The sequence below is a fragment of the Homalodisca vitripennis genome, unplaced genomic scaffold (assembly GCF_021130785.1).
Source record: "Homalodisca vitripennis isolate AUS2020 unplaced genomic scaffold, UT_GWSS_2.1 ScUCBcl_4927;HRSCAF=11379, whole genome shotgun sequence".
Classification (NCBI taxonomy): domain Eukaryota; kingdom Metazoa; phylum Arthropoda; class Insecta; order Hemiptera; family Cicadellidae; genus Homalodisca; species Homalodisca vitripennis.
In genome coordinates, this window is record NW_025781044.1 from 38,741 (window position 1) to 45,824 (window position 7,084).

At 30.9% G+C, this 7,084-nt stretch overlaps 1 pseudogene; it reads right to left on the reverse strand.

Annotated features, from left to right (window-relative positions):
• LOC124373153 overlaps window positions 1-6,576 on the reverse strand; it is a 37,258-nt pseudogene extending 30,682 nt beyond the window's left edge.
• Window positions 6,577-7,084: the final 508 nt, after the last annotated feature.

Consider the following 7,084-nt stretch of genomic DNA (forward strand, 5'->3'; position numbering starts at 1 on the left):
TGCAAGTCGAGAGACTAGAAGGATAAGTTAAGAAGAGTGAAAGACATGTAACTGACAGTATCTGAACGAGCTAAAACTAAAAAATGAAAGTTACACGCAAATTAACAAAAAAAGACAGCCCTGATCATCTCATTGCAGTAGCTATGCCATATGTAAAATGTACATCAAAAAAAATTTTTTAACATAATTTATAAATTAAATATTCTTGTGTTTTTAATGACAACAATGTATGAAGTTATTTAACCAAATTAAAACAGAAAACAAACACAAAAAACTAAGAATGTGCTCTTTGGATAGAAAAAACTTATATCGGACAAACGTCAAGACCTGTAGAAACAAGAATAAAAGAACATTCCTTGTTTGAAGTTTTGTTTTTGATGATGGAAGGATTGTGAAGGAAACAGGATTTTTCCGGACATTTGTCATTGTTTAGTGATACAAAAAAGTTAGTAAACACATCATAAAAAGAACATCCAAAAATATTAACTAACTCAATTCTTAAAATGATTAAAACAACGTGAGGAAAACTCAATTCAAATTTATAATGATTTTTTAAACTCAACCCAATTTTGAAGTTATGTGAAAACCTGACCTGAAATTCTGAATACCTGACCTTAATTTGCATACAGCCACAATAACCTTTTAAACCAGCAAAAGTACCTTTTCCTCCTTAACTAGTTTTGAAGACAGAATTCTTATTTACTAATCATTTTTGAAGGTATGTTTTGTGTCAAAAACATTCTAAACTTTAACATAATATATCTTCTTAAGATGATAAATTCAATAGTTGACTGTTGTACCTGGCATAGGACCAAATTATCAGTGCAGACACGACAAGCAGATTACACTGCAGCTTGTTGTTTATCTTCTCCTTCACTCTATAATGCATGCCTGTCGGCTCACCAGAGTACAGTTCATAGATCACCACACGCTCAGGCAGTTGGACCTGAAGCAATGCCAGTTGTCCATATTAATTATTCTCTGGATTATTACAAATCCACATTTCTACATTTAATACTAAAATGGTAATACTTATTAACTGGCTCATTTGTCAAATAATGAAATTAAAACATTTTATGGAACTTTCTTTCTAACTTTTGAAATACTAATTGAAAAGGCATTACTAAACTTACAGAGAGAAAATACATACTAAAAGAATTAAGGTATTTCAATCTGATATAACTGTGTAGGAGGAATTTCAACATTAAATTTTAAAATAACAACTCACTGCGAGCCGATGTTTATAAATGGCTATCTTCTTAACCAAATCCCTACATTTGATGCGAACCTTCTGATCTGTTAGAAGGTGGTGTATGATCACATCTGTCATATTCTCCCTGGAAGATAGAAAAAAATAATAATCTTATTTTATTAAAATAATACAGGTGTGTAATTAAACCAATAATCTTCATATGAAAGGTAGAACTTTAGGTGGTATTATATGCGATATATGAAAGATACAGTATCAATAGTATCTTTATTCCTGACTTTATGGATAGTTATCAGTTTCACTCGGTCAATTATCTGTTGCCTCACATGGGAATAAGTAAGAGAAAATTATTAGGTTTTGCTGCAAATGGAACTAGTACAGAAACATATTTCTACAGATAAGATAGTTTCGCTGATGTAACTAATTTATTTGATGCCAAAAGAATGGCAGTAACTGCTTTTAGCATTAGCAGCATACATGCTAACAGTGAGCAAGAAGTATTGATGGCTGTACCATTTTGCAAAGGGCAGAAAAGGTACTTTTGCTGATTTAAAAGGTTATCGTGACTGTCTTCAGGTTAAGAAACAAAATGCTTACTGATTATTTTAATCACTAAATAAATTAAATTTTTTATTGATAAATGTTTTCTGAACATACTGTTTTAAATTTTTCTTGCACATTAAATAAAGTACCCTTAATTAATTACCAAGTGGCAAGCCATTTTGGGAAAGCAAATGTGTAAAATAGTAATTTCATGCAAACTGTATGCAGTTTCTAAAGAAAGCACAAGGTTTGTTACATTATGTTAAATGGTGCAATAATAATGAAGAATAATGCATGTCATAGTATTAGTAAGTATTTGGTACTGATGATGTAATTATTACTATTTAAATTATAAATTCCAAGGAAATATATGTAATATCTCATCCTTACACAGTAATTTTACCTGTTCACAAGTTTACAATAATAAGTAGTTTATTTGGTAAATTGTGTTTTTTAACCGATTAAGTCTTGAAAACAAATTTAACATTTCAAATAGACTTCAGAAGAAGACAATGCTTTCAACTAAAATTTTCTTTACAAGCACTGAAACACAATTTACTAAATCTTAAACATGACTCTATTGGTTACTGAACATAATTGTAACAGTTATAAACTACAAATATTCTAGAATAATATTTAATTTTATGAAAAAATATTTTTATGGAGCAGATTGGCAAAAAATTAATAATTTTGCAGCTGATAAATAGATGCTTTTGTTACTGATAGAAACAAACCTCGTAGGCCTATACAGGATATGAATATTTCCAACGATATCTAAATCATGTTGCTTACATCAGAATTAAGCAAATACAACAAATTATACAGTGAGCTTTTCATCGTGGGGGGACTGATTTTTATAATGTCCCTTTGATAAAGAATTTTTATTTTTCATCATGATGACTACTTGGATTCAATGATGTTGGATTATTTATATTCAAGTATATTAGTAAAAATTATAAAACATTGACTGCTACTTAAACTAATTAAAGTTTTGTGGATATTTATTATATGTTTGTTGTTGATAACATTTCATAGATGGAAACTGCTACTTGAAAATCTATCCTAGTCTTGGTAAAGTATAGGCATAACCAGGATTCAGTAATGAGAAGAGGAAGAGAGTTTAAAAAGACTACTAGAAATCTGAGGATCCTCTCCTGAGGAAATATTAAAAGTTTAAAGCATCACAGTTATCATTATTAGGTGCCTTGTAGACTATTTCTGACTTCTTTACTTCATTTACCTATGTTCATTAAATTATGATTTGATTATTATTTAGATTTATTATTTTGTAGCAATATGTTTAGAAGTCTCCAAACTCCCATTAGTTACACCTCTGGAAATGGATAAAGGGATCCACGATTTATATCTTTAACTTTATTAGTAAATTTAAGATAAAGAACCTTCTACGAAAAGCCTAAGTTTACATTCAATGGAAGAAAAACTAGTGAAAAATAATACTTTAACTTTTCTTAATTCTTTGATTACCAAAGATATTTAATTATTATTCTTTTTATATCAAAAGCACAAAACTGGTAGTTGGTAAAAGTGTTGTGGGTAAAACTGTTTTATCACACTGCAATTGGAGGTTTGTAGTATTTTTTTTAAAATTTTAAAAGATATTTTCAGTATGGCGGAGATGTTCATTTTTCAGGATGATGAATTTTATAATACATGAACACATATACTATTTACCTTAAAATTTATACAATTCACAAGGCTTAAGCATAACAAAAATTCATATTAACTTCACTAGCAGTGTCAGTTTTTTCATCATAAACCTATCAGTGACTTTTGCATGCAATTTTTAGTTCATAAGTATCCCTGGAATCCTGATGATGACATAGAGATATAGATATAATGTTAAACAAAATTTATTATAGAGTTTAAACACAGGATTTACCTATAAGCGTATCTCTCCTTGTACAAACCATGCACTGTACTGAATACAAGCTGGTAGTAAGCGATGGTCCCATCTTGACAACCAAGTGCCTGAAACATTTATTGCATTCAAATCTCATTTGAGACAACAAGAAAACTAATTTGTTTTAATAACTTGAAATGTTTTTAATCAGCTGATTGGAGCAGCTAAATTTAAAACAGCTGGTTACTGTGGAGTGACTATCACAAGAATGACATTTTATATTATTTACTACTCAAGTGTTTTAAAAAATTATTCTCTCCATAATTTAACCCTTTGAGTGCCACAGCATATTTCCCAAGTCATACGCATAAATTGCCGGAGCATTGCCTTCTGTTTTGCAAGCGTGTGGGGAAAAAAAAACTATTCAACCGATTTGAATAATTTTATTTTTTTGGTTGTGTGTTATAAAACAAGGTATTTTTCCATATAATATTATAATTTTATTTTTATTTACACAAAAAGAATATAGGTTATAACAAAAAACTAAAAAATGAAAAAAAATAAATTTCAAGTTTGAACTAAAATTTTATTTATACAATATTTTTTTAAATTTTTTTTAGCTATACCATATGAAAGAGCATGAAAAACTGAACAAAAATCATGCATAATATGGTGTGTTACAGTAATATTTAACCAGATACTGCAATATATACAAAATACAACAAAAAGCAATTTTTGTTCAAGTTTGTCAAAAGTTTAGAAACAATATTATAACTACCCTATTTCACTCAATGAAGTAAGACGACTGTAAAATACTAATTATATAAAAATATACACAGGCCTACAAATATAACCTTACTTCACCTAAAATCAATAGTTTGATTGGAACTTGCGTTTTAGTTCATCACCAATCCAACAATAAAATATATGTCACTAAACACAGAAAAAGAAGTTTGTAAATGCATTGTAAGTTTTACTGAACACAATTGCAGAATAGTAATAACAACAGTTTTCAGCATAAACACACACGAAACTAGCATAAATGTAAACACACAATGAACGAAACTGTGTAGTTAATGGCAACAAGTAGCAGCTGACCAACTATTGCGTCATCTGTTTTTTTCTGATGACAAATAACTACAAGGGGGCGGTGAACAATAAAAATCAATCACAATTGATAGTTCGAAAACTTGTAGATTGCCGTGAAATAAGTTATTTGTCAAAACAAAAATGAATTATATGTGATATTAATTAAATAAAAATCGTCTACTGGGTAGATGCCGGCAATTTATGCACATTTCACAACATCTACTATGTAGACGCTGCGGCACTCAAAGGGCAACCGACTTTTCATAAATTTGATGATGTTGGATTTGTAGTTAAATTGTCTAAATAATACACACTAACTGTACACACAAGACTGATAGGGTTCAGGAACACCCTGTATATCGAATACAAACCAGAAACAACATTATAATATCGGGATGAATGCACAATTTTGAAAATTGTTTATCTAAAAGCTGTGGAGCATGAAATATGAGAACAAAAACAACTCAGAGTTTGGTACTGTCAGTGACTCACCACGTAGTTGGAGTGGGGTCTGGCAGCACAGCACCACACCCAAGAGGCCTGCTCGTCACCCACTGTGCCCAGTTTTTATACCATCTCTAGTCACGAGGTGACAGGTCCGGTCCAGTACCACTCACCAGGATGTACTCGCCACGGTTGAAGTAATTCACACACAGAGGCTCAAACCCAAGTGCTCTTTCTTTACCAGCCTGACCAACAAATAATGGATAATGAGGAATTACTTGTTATTCTTGTTACTATTTATTAATAAGACTAACTGCATTTTTCAATGCTCATATGCTCATTTATAGGTTCTTTTTTTCTTAGGTATGTATATATATTGTTTGTAGTTGAGTTTCATGTTCTATTATTCTATGACTATTATTATTCTACTATTTGAATGACTTTTTAAACATTGCTAATACAATGATTATTAATTTTAATCTTGTGAAATGGTTTTGTAATGTTGAAACAATAACCATCAGTTCCAGAGTTATCCACTTGTTTTGAGTAGTAATATTTAATTAAGGTTCATTAAAGCTTATTACAAAATTGGAAGAACTTTGGACACCTCAATATACAACCAAATGTAAATTTGTTTAATAAGACATTTAAGTGATAAGTGAAGCAATCATGAACTTACCACTTTACCATTTATGTTGTAGAATGACATGTTCTGTCCCAATCTGTTACGCACAATATTTTCTGAGTTATCTTCCCTAAAGAGACAAATTCAAATGAAATTATCAGCTCATCAAACGAAATCATAATATAATTTTGAAGTATATAAAACTATTGATTATAAAAAATGTTAGACTCACTTGCTGGGGCTGAAGGCGAGGGCCCAGACAGGAGCATCAGAACCACCTGGTCGATCTACTCGTATCCTCTCCTCCCCCGCCTTGTTGCGGATACTGACAACCCCTGCTGCAAGTCCCAGTGCCAAGTACTGCCCATCATTAGTCCAGGCACAGGCATTCACCCGGCTCGTCTTATGCTTTTGGACAGCTTTCTGTTCCGCCACCCCAAAATGCAAAATCACTGATTGCACAACTTACGAGGTGGTGTGTTACAGGGTTGTACGCCAAACACTGTACTGCATCACTGTGGCTGCAAAATGTTGTTCTTGATGAGTCTATTTATTTCATGTAAATAAGCTTATTAATTTTATTTAACAAATTTATCTCAGAACAGTTTTGTAATTTGTATTCTAACATCATTCTTTAACATTCTTCCCAACCCCTCAAATCATTCTGATTACTGTACTCACTTGTACTTGAGAACTCCTTCCAGTTTGGATGTCCAGATGATGGACAGTTTTTGTCTGCACTCCCTGACGCAAACCTCTTCCCATCTTTGGCATAGCATACACAATACACTGAGTCCTTATGGCCTGTACATCACAAATATTGGATGTACTTTTGTAATAGAATTTTAATTAAAAACAATGTATTTATGTATTTGTATTCAAACACAATGCAAACAAACTATTGCTAAAATATGTTTCAGTTGTATTTTGTATATGAAAAACTGCAGATACACAATAAAATAATGAATTTTTTGAATGATTTTTATCTGAATATTGTATTTTCTATGTCTATGTTTTATACATTGCTGTGTCCTGGTGCAACTATGCAAAGATGTCTGATGCCCAGCAATAAACAAACAAGCCGATCACTAAAACTTTTTACATTGCAAATGGTGTAGTTGAACACATATTTCCTTGATAATATATTGGTTTAAATCTCAATATTGTTTCTTTTTAATGTAAAAAATGGCTTGAAATGTCATCTAAAAATATTTAAGCTTCTTACAAGCAATAAATTATTACTGAAGCAAATACTACATGTTCTTAGATTTTTTCCACTAAAATGTATATATTCTGAAACCCCACTTTAATA